Below are 13,365 nucleotides of genomic sequence, written 5' to 3' on the forward strand. Positions count from 1 at the left end.
TAGGTTGGGCAGAAGTTGGATGCTATTTCCTCCTTATGGGGAGTGATTAAGGGATTTTGAGGATATTCATTTTCTCATTTGAGATTCGCTATTTTGGCAAGCCATACGTGGGCACTGAAGTACAAGTAATTAGCGAAATTTGTATATAGTAATCTGCATCTAAAGCAGGTATTCCTGACCATTTTAATGAAATCAGCTGGGTTGAGCTCCTTATCCACACTCTAACTAAAATCCCTACATATCATTCCAGGATTAATTTTTTTTTTTAAAGATTTTATTTATTCATTTGACATGGAGAGGGAGATCACAAGTAGGCACAGAGGCGGGCAGAGAGGAGGGATCAGGGAAGGAGGGAAGCAGGCTCCCTGCTAAGCAGAGAGCCCAATGTGGGGCTCAATCCCAGGACGCCGAGATCATGACCTGAGCTGAAGGCAGAGGCTTAACCCACCGAGCCACCCAGGCACCAAAGGATTACATTTTTTTTTTCCTTCAGTTTTTTTTTTTTTTAATTTTTTATTTTTTATAAACATATATTTTTATCCCCAGGGGTACAGGTCTGTGAATCACCAGGTTTACACACTTCACAGCACTCACCAAAGCACATACCCTCCCCAATGTCCATAATCCCACCCCCTTCTCCCAAACCCCCTCCCCCCAGCAACCCTTACATTTTAATGGCCACTTTGGGTCTGAGTTTCTAGAACTCACTAACATTTTATCCCTGTAATATTTTCTTCCTTTTATTCTGTGGCAACTCTTGGTGGAAATTAACCAGTATTCATTGTTGTTTTCCAAAACAATTCATTTAAGGCATTTGACTGAAGACTTTCAGGTTGAAAGATTTGTTTTCATATAGCACATAAGTGATGTGAAAGTGAAAAGTAAGCAACACTGTGTTTAAAAATCCTTTGGCAGCTATCGGCTATAGGCTATCACCAGCCAGTCCTTACAGGACCCTACTCCAGTTGGGTTGCTAGAATTATTCCCTCCAATTTAATACCCTTCAATTTTTCTATGCAGATCAGTTTGTCTTTTACACTGCACTCTTTTGGGGGTCTGATCCTTCATAAATGTGTTTGTAAAATAAAGTGCCAGTAATCCTAGCTCTAAATGTTTAGCAGCATAGAAGAACTGGCACAGATTTTAGAATGTCAGTGTATCTTTGACTCCAAGCCCCCAAAACGCTTAGAAAGTATTAGTGACTTTACATACTTTTTGTACAGTTTTTGCACTTTGCTATTGTAAGAACAGAAGGGAATAATATTGGTCTGGAAAAAAATATGACAGGTTTTTCAGTGGCCCCTCTGATTCCCCATATTCATTAATGAACTACAGGGGTACAAAAATTTTGGAAAGCATGTAGCCTCATTATATCCATATGAAGATCCAGAAATAAAAAGGGCCTGGTCCCTTTCTAATCCATCACAATGCAAAGATGCAAAAGATGGTGAGATGCTTTGAAACATTTAAAAGACAAAATAATGCTAATAATATCATTGATGGGGTTCATAAGGGAAACCTTGGAAGTAAGAGGTCATTTCCTCTGGGTATTAAAATTATGTTATTTTTCTATTGAGGTCAAGTTCTGAATAGCAATGAAGCCTTTAATTCCAATTCCCCTTGCCCAGGAGGTGAGAATAGTTTTAACAACCTCAGGGACCACTAAGAAGGCACTAATGAATGATAATTTATTCTCAACAGTCAGAAAGAGCAACCAACTCTGAGACAATGTGTTACAACTTCTGTAACTTTTACAAACACATAGGAAAGGTAGTGTTAATTTGTAGATTAGGAATATTTAAAGTAGCATTTCATCTATGTTTGATAAAGTCAGGTTGTGCTAGAAGCCTAGTACAAGAGAATATTGGCTACAGTACACACATATTTCATATATGTGTATGTGATCTAAGTAGAGAACTTTTGGTTATGACTCATTACCAGATAAGGAATCAATGTACTATATTTTATTTTTATATTCATATAATATCTTATTATTTTTATTGTGTTATTTTAGAACAAAAAATATAGAAATTATCAGTACTCCACAAAGTACGGATTTATGAAACTTTGCTTCATTTATATATGCTTGTAGATTGGTTTGGTGTGTCTTTTGAGAGCTATAGGAATGTTTCTCCATAATACAACCACATTCAATTCAAAAATTTTCTCCAGTGGGGTAGCTTTAAGTAAAAACAGTTTTCCTGTGACTCTATAGTAAAATAAAGTTATTAACGTGGTTTCACATAACTCTTTAAGTAGCTTACTCATAAAGAACTATGTCAAAATTGTTAAGATCACAACATAGTAGGGCTGTGTCTTTGTATATATACTTATATAAAATATCCCCACATACATACACACATATACTATAGTATTTAGTGTATGTGTAAACATCATAGATGCACCTATGGTACATATAATCTGTATTATATATTTCATAATATATAATTATATGTATATATGTATATATTGTATAAAATATATTTTATATGTATATGTATATATTACACAAATATTTTATATGCTTATACATTATATATGAAATATAATTTAAAATATGTATTTTGTATTATGTATTATTATGTGTGTATATATATATATATATTTATGTATACTAAGTACATTCAGGACAATTTGTTCTAGGCTATGCTTGGTAGAAAGATAATATGGCAAGCTAGAAAAAAGTATGGAAGGAACAACTGAGCTTTGGTTGTTTGGTGTTTTTTTTGTTTGTTTGTTTTTTGGCTTTTCACATATTTTTTGAGACATTATTGATACACCTTAGATTGTACCTACTTTAAAGCTACCACTTGATAGATGATGAGAGATGTATGACCCTTGAAATCACCACCAACAATGATTACATTCATTACCTCCATAGTTCCCTCGGGGTCCTTTAGATTCCCTCTTTCCTTTTTTCTTCCAGTTGCTCACATAGACAACCCCTACGTACTTCCCCAGATAGCCATTGACCTGCTTTGCTGTGGGATGGTTTGCACTCTTAGAACTATATATGAATGAAATTAGTATGTTTTCTTTGTTTAGCTTTGTTCACTTAATGGAATTATTTTAAGATGCATTAAATGTTATTCTGAATATCAGTAGTTCTTTTCTTTAAATTTCTGAGTAATAGTCCATTGTATGGCTATACCACTACTTGTTTATCCATCTACCTACTGATAGGGCTTATACAATACATCTTTATCACAGTCTACTTTTGAGTGACATTTTACCACCTCACATGCAGTATTACAGTAATTATAGTATATTGACAATTCCTCATTTCAGCCTTTGTCACATTTTTTCACATATTTTACGTCAACATATTTTATCTGTACAAGAGCCACAGTACACTTTTATTATTTTTACTTCAGAGTCAGTTGTCAAAGAGATTAAAAAAGAAAGAGAGCGCGAAAGCAAGACAATCTAATATATTTCCCACATATTTTTCATTCCTTTGTACAGATCCAGATTTCTATATCTTCTATATTGTATTTTTATCCTTCTACTTGAAAGGTGTATTTAAACATTTATTATTTGTTTTTTACATAGATCCGCTAATGATGAGAAAGTCTTTAGTCATATATATATATTTTTTTTTCTTTTTCTTTTTGAAGTAAGCTCCACACTCAGCCTGGACCCCAAAGCAGGGCTTGAACTCATGATTCTAAAATCAAGACCTGACCTGAGAACAAGAGTCACACACTTAGGGGCACCTGGGTAGCTCAGTCAGTTAAGTGGTGAACTCTTGATTTTGGCTCAGGTCAGGATCTCCGGGTCCTGAGATTGAGCCTTGTGTTGGGCTCTTCAGTGGGCATGGTACCTGCTTGGATTCTCTCTCTCCCTCTTCCTTTACCTTTCCCCACCACTTGCTCTCTCTTTCTCTCTAAAAAAAAATATAATAGGGATGCCTGGGTGGCTCAGTTGGTTGGACGACTGCCTTCGGCTCAGGTCATGATCCCGGAGTCCTGGGATCGAGTCCTACACCAGGCTCCCAGCTCCATGGGGAGTCTGCTTCTCCCTCTGACCTTCTCCTCGCTCATGCTCTCTCTCACTGTCTCTCTCTCTCAAATAAATAAATAATATATATATATATATATATATATATATATATATATATATATATATAAATAATTAACTTAAAAAAAAAGAAAGGTCAGGTGCTTAACTGAGCCACCCAGTCACCCCCAATCACTTCATTTTTAAAAGCTATTCCCAAGAGTACAGACTATAGAGAGTAGTTGTTTTTCTTTCAGGATTTTTTTCTTTCTTTCTTTTAGAGATGGGGAGAGAGAGCAAGAGAGGAAGGGGGAGGGGAGAAGAAGGACAGAGAAAGAATGAGAGAAAGAGAATCTCAAACAGGCTCTACACCCAGTGCAAAGCCCAATCTAATGACCCTGAGATCATGACCTGAGCCGAAACCAAGAGTCTGAGGCTTAACCAACTGAGCCACCAAGGCAGTATTTTAAACATATTTTAGGATTTTAAACATTATTGTTGTTGTTGTTGTTTTCCATTGTTTTTTTCCCATTGTTTTCCAGCTTATATTGTATCAGATGAGATATTTGTTGTCATTTTATCTTTACCTGCTTTACTAAGATTGTTCTTAGGCTTATTTTTACCCTTGGTTTTGAGGAATTTCAGTATGATATGTTTGTTGCAATTTTGTGTTCCTCATGCTTGGCATTTCTTGGGCTTCTTGAATCTGTTGGTGTAAGATTCAAATTTGAAAAATTTACAGACATTATTTCATGAAATACTTTTTTCTGTCTCTCCTTTTTCAGGTATAGCAATTATAAATGGCCACTAGATATTATCCTACGAGTTCACTGATGTTCTCTTTATTGTGTCTTTAGTCTTTTACCTCACTGTTTCATTTCACATAGTTTCTATTATTCTGTCTTCAGTTCCTCTGGACTTGTATTTTACGGTGTTTAATTTTCTTTCAATCTCATCCAAAGTATTTTCCATTTCATATTTGTCATGCTCAAGTTTTTTCTACCATCCTACACATTTGGAATATAATTACACCAGCTGTTTAGTGTCCTTGTCCACTACTTCTATCATATTTATAATCTACATGTAAATTTCTGTTAAATTTTTTTCACTATATTATGAGTTACATTTTTTTACTTCTTTGAGTATCAATATATTTCACTGAATGCCAGACATCATGTTTCACCTTGCTGAATCATGGATGGTTTTATATTATTCTAAATGTTCTTTAGCATTATTCTAGAAAGCAGGTACATTACTTGGAACTAGGATGATTTTTTTTCTAAAATGGCATTTTGTTTTATTAGCTGTGTCCAGAGTAGTGCTCAGTTTAGGACTAATTTTCCCCACTACTGAGACAATATCTTTCTGTTAATTATTACCACTACTAGGATATCCTTCTTTTGTTGTTGTTTTGTTGTTACTGTTTTGTATTGCTTTTTATTTTAGAGAAAGCACAAGCAGGAGGTGAGAGAATCTCAAGGAGACTCTACACTCAGTGTGGACCCTGACATGGGGCTACATCTCATGACCTGAGTCAAAATCAAGACTCGGACACTTAGCTGACTGAGCTACCCCACTTCCCACCCACCCACCCAAGCACCCCTAGGATATCCTTGAGTACTCTAACCTATGAAGACCGCCCCCCCCCTCTGGAAATTAGAGTTTTCCACTTTGGCTAGTTTAAACATGAACTATCCTTGGCTCTATGTAGCCCTGAGAAGCATTCCTTTGTTCTTTTCAGGCTCTTTGTACAGCCTCAGGGAGTTTCCTCACAAGCTTGTGCCAGTCAATATTCAACTTAAGTCCTAGAGAGGACTCCACTCTCTTTTCTCAGATACCAGAAGACGTAGTCCTCTTTCTGTGCCTAACACAGGCATGGCTCATGGTCCCAAGAAGTATCTGAAGTGTGTAGCAGTTCCAAAGCATTGGATACTGAATAAACTGACCAGTGTGTTTGTCTCTCCTCCATCTACTGGTCCCCATAAGCTACGAGAATGCCTCCCTCTCACCATTTTCCTAAGGAACAGACTTAAGTAGCCCCCAACATGAGATAAAGTAAAGAAGATCTGTATGTAGCATTTTATTAATATTGATGGCAAGATCTGAACTAATATAACCCACCCTACTGGTTTTATGAGTCTCCTCAGCATTGTCAAGCCTGAAAAGAATTTCTGTCTGATCTGTGACACCAAGGGTTGCTTTTCTGTTCATCAGATTACTCCTGAGGAGGTCAAGTGTAAGTTGTTAAAAGTGAGAAAAATCTTTGTGGGGACAAAAGAAGTCCCTCATCTGGTAGCCCATGATGTTGGCACCATCTACTATTCTTGTCCACTCATCAAGGTGAAAGACACCATTCAGATTGATTTGGAAACTGGAAAAGATTACTGATTTCACCAAGTTTGACACTGGTAATATGTGTATGTTGACCAGAGGTGCTAATCTGGGAAGAATTCATGTGATCATGAACAGAAAGAGATATCTGGTTCTTTTAATGCAGTTCCCATGAAAGATACCAATAACAACAGATTTGCCAGCAGGGTCTCCAACTTTTTTGTTATTGGCAAAGGCAACAAGTCATGTATTTCTCTTCCCTGTGGGAAGTGTATCTACCTCACCATTGCTGAAGAGAGAAACTAGAGACTAGTAGTCAAACAGAGCAGTGGTCTCTAGGTGACTTGATTGGAAGTCTTTGTACTTAATTAAAGATAATATAACACAGTTGGGGGTGGGGAGAAGACTTGGAGAGGACTACAAATTTCTGAAGCCATCTCTTTGGGAAGCTCTTTTCTCTCCAGTCCAATGTCCTATGAACTTCAGTTGCCTTAGTTCCCTTAGCCACCTACTTCTATCTCCTAATCTTGGAAATTGCCACGCTGCACCTGGGTTTTGCCTCAACAGTACAGCTTGGAAAGTCTCTCCAGACCACAACTCAGGGCAGTCATTGTGCTCACTCATGTTTTCTTTCTCACAGGAATCCCTGTCCTGTTCTCCAATATATGAGAAGTATTTTTTACATATTTTATTTTTTTAGTTTTTATTTTTTTAAGATTTTATTTATTTATGTATTTGTCAGAGAGAGAGAGCGAGAGAGCACAAGCAGGCAGAGGCAGAGAGAGAAGCAAGTTCCCCGCTGAGCAAGGAGCCCAATGTGGGACTTGATCCCAGGACCCTGGGATTAGGGCCAGAGCCAAAGGCAGTGGCTTAACCAACTGAGCCACCCAGGCAGCCCGATTTTTTTAGTTTTGTCACGTAGGAGGGAAAATTTAGTATCTGTTACATTATACTGGTTTGAAGCAGAAATCCCCCAGGATGTTTTACTTTTTCTAAGAGATTTTTATTGTTTCCCTGCAGTAGTGCCATGTAAAACCTTTTATACTTTTTCATGAAATCTTCAGTAAAATAATCAGTAAATAGAAAACTGTTGATAGTAAATGTATTTTGACAATGTCCAGAGACTCTTAGTGCTTCTTCAGCAAGTAGGAAGCGGATACAACTTCAAATGGGTAAGAACTTTGCCTTGTTTATCAGCACACCCCCAGAATCTACAACTATGTTTGCACATAGTAAATAATAAGTACTTAATAAATGATTGCTGAATAATGTTAAGATATTGGCTAAGAATTAAATATGCCCATGAAGATATATTAGATTTTCTTCTTTGATTTCTAACGATAACCTGTCATCAACTTCTCTGATTTAGAGTGATTAAGAAATGTTAAAGCACTTCATGCCTATATTTGGTATAATTCTCAAGTTAATAAACATACCCTGCCTCTGTCCCCAGACACTACTAATTTCTTGAGGTCACTGACAGTAATAATCAAGGAGAACTTCGTAGATCTGAGAAGCCTCTTTAGGTTCAGTCTGTTAGAACCATTCTGACAAATACTGCTCACCGGGCTTCAGGTGCCGAAAACTCTGCTTTTATTTTATTTTATATATAGAGAGAGGACTTCAAGATACGTCAGTTACACAATTTCATGACCTTGTGACATTCTAAATCACAATGTCGTCACTTTCAAAATGTGTTTGTTGTGAGTTACAAAAATACTTAGACATTTCTACCTAGTAAATACAGTCCTTGGAATTATTTTAAGAGGGCAATCATAGAATCAATAATATTGCAATAAATTAAGTGGTAGAATTTCTGGCAGAATACTATCCCATTATTAAAATTACATTGTGACTGCTCTGTAGACACATGGAAGAAGACTATGACTCATAAATTAAGTGAAATGTATAGAACATGAAAACAAATCTATGATGCTATGGTAAAATTCGTGTACACATCAATAACAATTAGAAAGGAGTGCAGAATAATGAAAACGTCTGATTTGTTAAGGTGGATAGGATAGATGGTGAATCATTCTTTATACAAAATACACATTTAGAGAAAGAGCTGCTATCAAAGAGGCTGTTGGCAGCTTAAATATCTATTTTAAAGATGGGTTTAACTTGGGTCCCATTTGCAGATATGGAAAATCAATTTTCACTCCTTAAAATCTTTCTCATATGCTTTATGTATAAAATTAACTATTAATTTTTTTTTCTAGGCTAGGTGAAACTTCATGTTTGAAACCCAAGGTGTATTGTGATCTGCATCTGTGCTTGCAGCATGAGAACACTCATGATTAGTTATTGTTTTCTACAGTTATTTCTTGGGGGCTTTGAGACTCTTTATGCTACTACTCCAGCATCCTCTAATCACGGATACTGACAGTAGTTTCAGTTTGCTCAACCGAAGTGTAGAAAACAAGGGTGACTAGCCAAGCTTCAACATTGTTCACACAAGTGGACTGCTGAAGTGACAGAATTAGGACTAATTTAAATGAAATGTATGCCTTGTCTCATATGAAGGGAGTGTAAGCCTTGCTGACATTGTGACAGTTACAATTACCTAAGGGAATAAGTAGCTTTTGATTGCCAAGCTACATCTTAAAAATAGAAGCACACTCTAGGAGCCCAAACAGATGTGTGTACACACACACACACACACACACACACACACTCACACAATAGGAAAGATCCTGGTTTGTGGGATACACATACACACAACACATATGTGTAAGAGCAAAATAAATACCCCTGATGACTAAATTAACCTCTCTAAGAACCTCTAAGACTCTAAAAATCAGTTCTTAGATGATCAAGGTATGAGATAAATATACCACTTCTGCATTTCTCTTCTAACCCAAAACATAAAGCAAAGAGACCAAATGACAATATGCTGGGACACTCCTAAATTACACACATACACACACAAACAAAGGGACAATGGCATAGCTTAGAGGTTAAAGCAAATTTCTTTCCCATAAAAATCGTACATGTTAATTAAACATTCTTTGGTAAAATTCAGCGAATACAATACAGTTATAAAAGTTTTATGTAATTCAGCCTAGGATACTCAACAAGGAAAACTCCATTTATATTGATTTATGTCTGTACAATTTGTAAATACTTTAATGTGACACATGTTAGATATACGTACGTGTGTACATATATGTGTACATGTATTTATACATGCTTACACATGCATCCTGAAAAACAACCTTGTTCTCAGAGAGTGGATAAATGATATCTCCATGCACCCTGTTTCTTTCATAACATTGAAATCCCTGGGCCTTCTATTCCTAATGAAATGCTGCTTTTGAAATCAACAATATAAATACATATTTCCATCAAAATCCTTCAGAGTTATAAAGGTTGAATAAGTTCAGGATTCTGAGTGGTCGCCAAGGACACACCGTTTAATGCAGTTTTTACTTTACCACATAGTGTAGTATCCTAGAAATACTAAAGTTAATGCTATACTCTTTTTTATTTTTTTTAAATATTTTATTTTTTTCTTTATTTGACAGAGAGATCACAAGTAGTCGGAGAGGCAGGCAGAGAGAGAGAGAGGGAAGCAGGCTTCCTGTTGAGCAGAGAGCCTAGTATGGGGCTCGATCCCAGGACTTTGAGATCATGACCTGAGCTGAAGGCAGAGGCTTAACCCACTGAGCCACCCAAGTGCCCCAATGTTATACTCTTAATGCATATGCAAAATAAATATGAGTTTGAGAAATATATATATATATATATATATATATTTAAAGATTTTATTTATTTATTTGAGAGAGAGACAGTGAGAGAGAGCATGAGTGAGGAGAAGGTCAGAGAGCGAAACAGACTCCCCATGGAGCTGGGAGCCCGATGTGGGACTCAATCCCGGGACTCCGGGATCATGACCTGAGCCGAAGGCAGTCGTCCAACCAACTGAGCCACCCAAGCGTCCCTTGAGAAATATTTTTGTGCATATTTATTTGGTTTTCAGATAAATGCAAATTCTTGTTTTTTATTAAAGATTTTATTTATTTGAGAAAATGAGTGAGAGAGCCTGAGTGGAGTGAGGAGCAGAAGGGGAAGCAGACTCCCTGCTGACCAAGGATCCTGATGCAGGACTCAATCCCAGGACCCTGATATCATGACCTGAGCTAAAGGTAGTTGCTTAACCTACTGAGGCACCCAGCACCCCCTAACTCTTGTTTTTATAGTGGGCTAAGGATAGACAAAATTTTAGAACACAGAGGTATACAGCATCACTGAGTAGTGGTGAAGTGAGATCTCAGCTCACACTTCACACTTTACAGAACACCCATCTCCTTACCTGAAAGCATTTCTTTTGGACACCCCCTAAAAATGACCAGTTCCATCAACAAATATGTTGAGCACCTGTTCCATGCAGAGCATTTTGTTTTGGGCATAAAATGAATTTTTGTGTGTCAAAATCGGGAATGTCTCCAGTATAATATCCTTGGGTCTATTTGCTTCTTGTTGAGAAGATAAATGCCAAAGAGGCACCATTATTTCATATGTTGATCATTTGGGGGGACCATTTTTCATTTTAGATTTTTAAAGGTTTTTTTTTTTTTTTTTTTTTTTTTTTTGACAGAGATCACAAGCAGGCAGAAGGCAGGCAGAGAGAGAGGGAGAGGGAAGCAGGCTCCCCACCGAGCCGAGAGCCAAATGCGGGACTCGATCCCAGGACCCTGAGATCATGACCCGAGCCGAAGGCAGCGGCTGAACCCACGGAGCCACCAGGTGCCCCCATTTTAGATTTTTAAAGATATTAGTGTAGTTACTACGTTCATGGAATCTTAGTTCATTCCTTGATAGCCATGTGATCTTCTACAGGTTGTACTTAAACCTTCTAATTCAATTATTTTGTTTAAAGATTTGATTTATTTATTTGAGAGAGAGAGAGAATGAGAGAGTGAGCATGAGAAGGGGAGGGTCAGAGGGAGAAGCAGACTCTGCCAAGCAGGGAGCCTGACTGGGGCCTTGATCCTGGGACTTCAGGATCATGACCTGAGCTGAAGGCAGTTGCTTAACCAACTGAGCCACCCTGGTCCTCTCAATTATTTCTTATATGAGTCTTTCATAGAGGTGTTGAGAAGAATAAATATATATCTATGTCATTATATCTATATATAAATATGTACTTACATATTGATAAATACATACATTTCTATACATACTTGATTATAATAAGCACTTAAGAAAGCATAGTTACTATTTTTTTCCCTATTACTGTCAGGATCCAGTGGAGTCATAGATGTGTGTATTAGCTATGAAAATAATGTGTGGTAATGGTTCACAGCAGCCATGTGGAGAACCATGGAAGGACACAATAGTGGCACCTAATGAAGATGAGGTAGGTAGAGGGAAGTGACAGTGACTGAGGACATGAACAGTACAGGTAACTAGAAGTTAGTTAGGAAAATGGAGTGGGGCAGAGAGAGAGAGACAGGGAAGGGAAGAAGACCTTAGAAAAAAAGGGGTAAGGACCTTGTGGCCAAGTGTCTTGACAGCATACACAGGGGAACTGAACTGAACATTGAGTATGACTGGAAAACCACCAGGAAGCACATATAAAAGGAAAACATTTAGGAAACATAAGGTATGTCATGAAGTATTTTGGGATTTAAGTAACTTGGAAATTAGCATAACCTAAATTACTAAAGTTGGTTACGTTGTCAGTTCCAGGTTTTAGTATCCAAGTTTTTTAGAATGGCATTGTCCTTAAATTGAAGTGAAATGTTCCTGATGATTCTGTATCCCCACATCATTCCTTTCATCCCTGACTGTCCCAGGGAGCTGCTAAAGTATACAGAACACTAGGTTACTCTGAATTGAGTAGTTTCCTAGGCCAGTCAACATCTCTTCGAAATTCAGAGAATACTGTGTCAAGATTTCACTGAACCACTAATATTGATATATGAGAAATCAGAATAAAGCTGCTAAAAGTCTAGAAAATGGAAAATACTAATTACTTTCAAAGGAAACTCAAATATCCAATCTGGTCTTAAAATCAATCCCAATATTGCTTCTAGAACTTTTTGTTTCAAGGACATTAAAACACTATCTGAAAAGATGCACACTTAATACTTGCACAGATACATTGAAAATAAGTGACTACAGACTGAATTTATTTACTGCTTAAATAGGATCAAAAGATTAGGAAACGAGTGCATGATGGCCCTTATGGAGATGATATTCATAATGGTTATTTATCATAAAGGTGTTTGATAAATTCCTGCAGAAACATGATAACTATATTTAAGCACATGTTGGTGAATATAAAGACATCGGGACTGATAATTTTAGAATGGCTAATTTTCAAAGTACCTAAAATATGTACAATTTCAATATGCAATCCTCCCTGGCCATTCACTACATGCATCTCTTTAGCCTAGTTCTTTATAATTCTTATTACCTCTGACCTGAATTAAAGTTTAGAAACCATATTAGTCACATATATGAATGTATTTTGATAAATTATTTTTTAGAAAACCTAAATGCAGGGGCACCTGGGTGGCTTGTGGGTTGGGTGTCTGACTATTGGTTTCCACTCAGGTTGTGGTTTCAGTATTGCGGATCCAGCCCAATGTTGGGCTCCACACTCAGCAGGGAGTCTGCTTGTCCCTCTCCCTCTGCCTCTCCACTCGTTCATGCTCTCTCTCTCTCTCTCTCTCAAATAAATAAAAATCTTTATTAAAAATTAAAAACAACAACAACAACAAAAAAAAACAGGGGCGTCTGGAGGACTCAGTTGGTTAAGCATCTGCCTTCGGCTCAGGTCATGATCTCAGGTCCTGGGATCAAGACCTACATAGGGCTCCCTGCTCAGTGGGGACTCTGCTTCTCCCTGTCCCTAAGCCCCTCCCCCACCCATGCATGTGCATACTCTCTCTCAAGTAAATAAAATCTTAAAAAAAAGAAAAAAAAAGAAAAAAGGAAACCTAGATGCATTAAATTATAATATCAAGATCCAACCAGATGTGTTAGGGTGAAACCACAGGCTGATAGTGATAAAAATAAATGTAG

At 37.1% G+C, this 13,365-nt stretch overlaps 1 protein-coding gene and 1 pseudogene across 2 annotated transcripts in view; one reads left to right on the forward strand and one right to left on the reverse strand.

Moving 5' to 3' along the window:
- Positions 1-13,365, reverse strand: part of PCDH15 (protocadherin related 15) — a 1,700,294-nt gene that overhangs the window by 1,068,229 nt on the left and 618,700 nt on the right. The window lies entirely within an intron of this gene.
- LOC309859349 (small ribosomal subunit protein eS4 pseudogene) lies at positions 5,875-6,669 on the forward strand (annotated as a pseudogene). The gene has a single exon. The product of its transcript is annotated as a small ribosomal subunit protein eS4 pseudogene (transcript).

The sequence above is a fragment of the Mustela nivalis genome, assembly GCF_964662115.1.
Source record: "Mustela nivalis genome assembly, chromosome: 2".
Lineage (NCBI taxonomy): Eukaryota > Metazoa > Chordata > Mammalia > Carnivora > Mustelidae > Mustela > Mustela nivalis.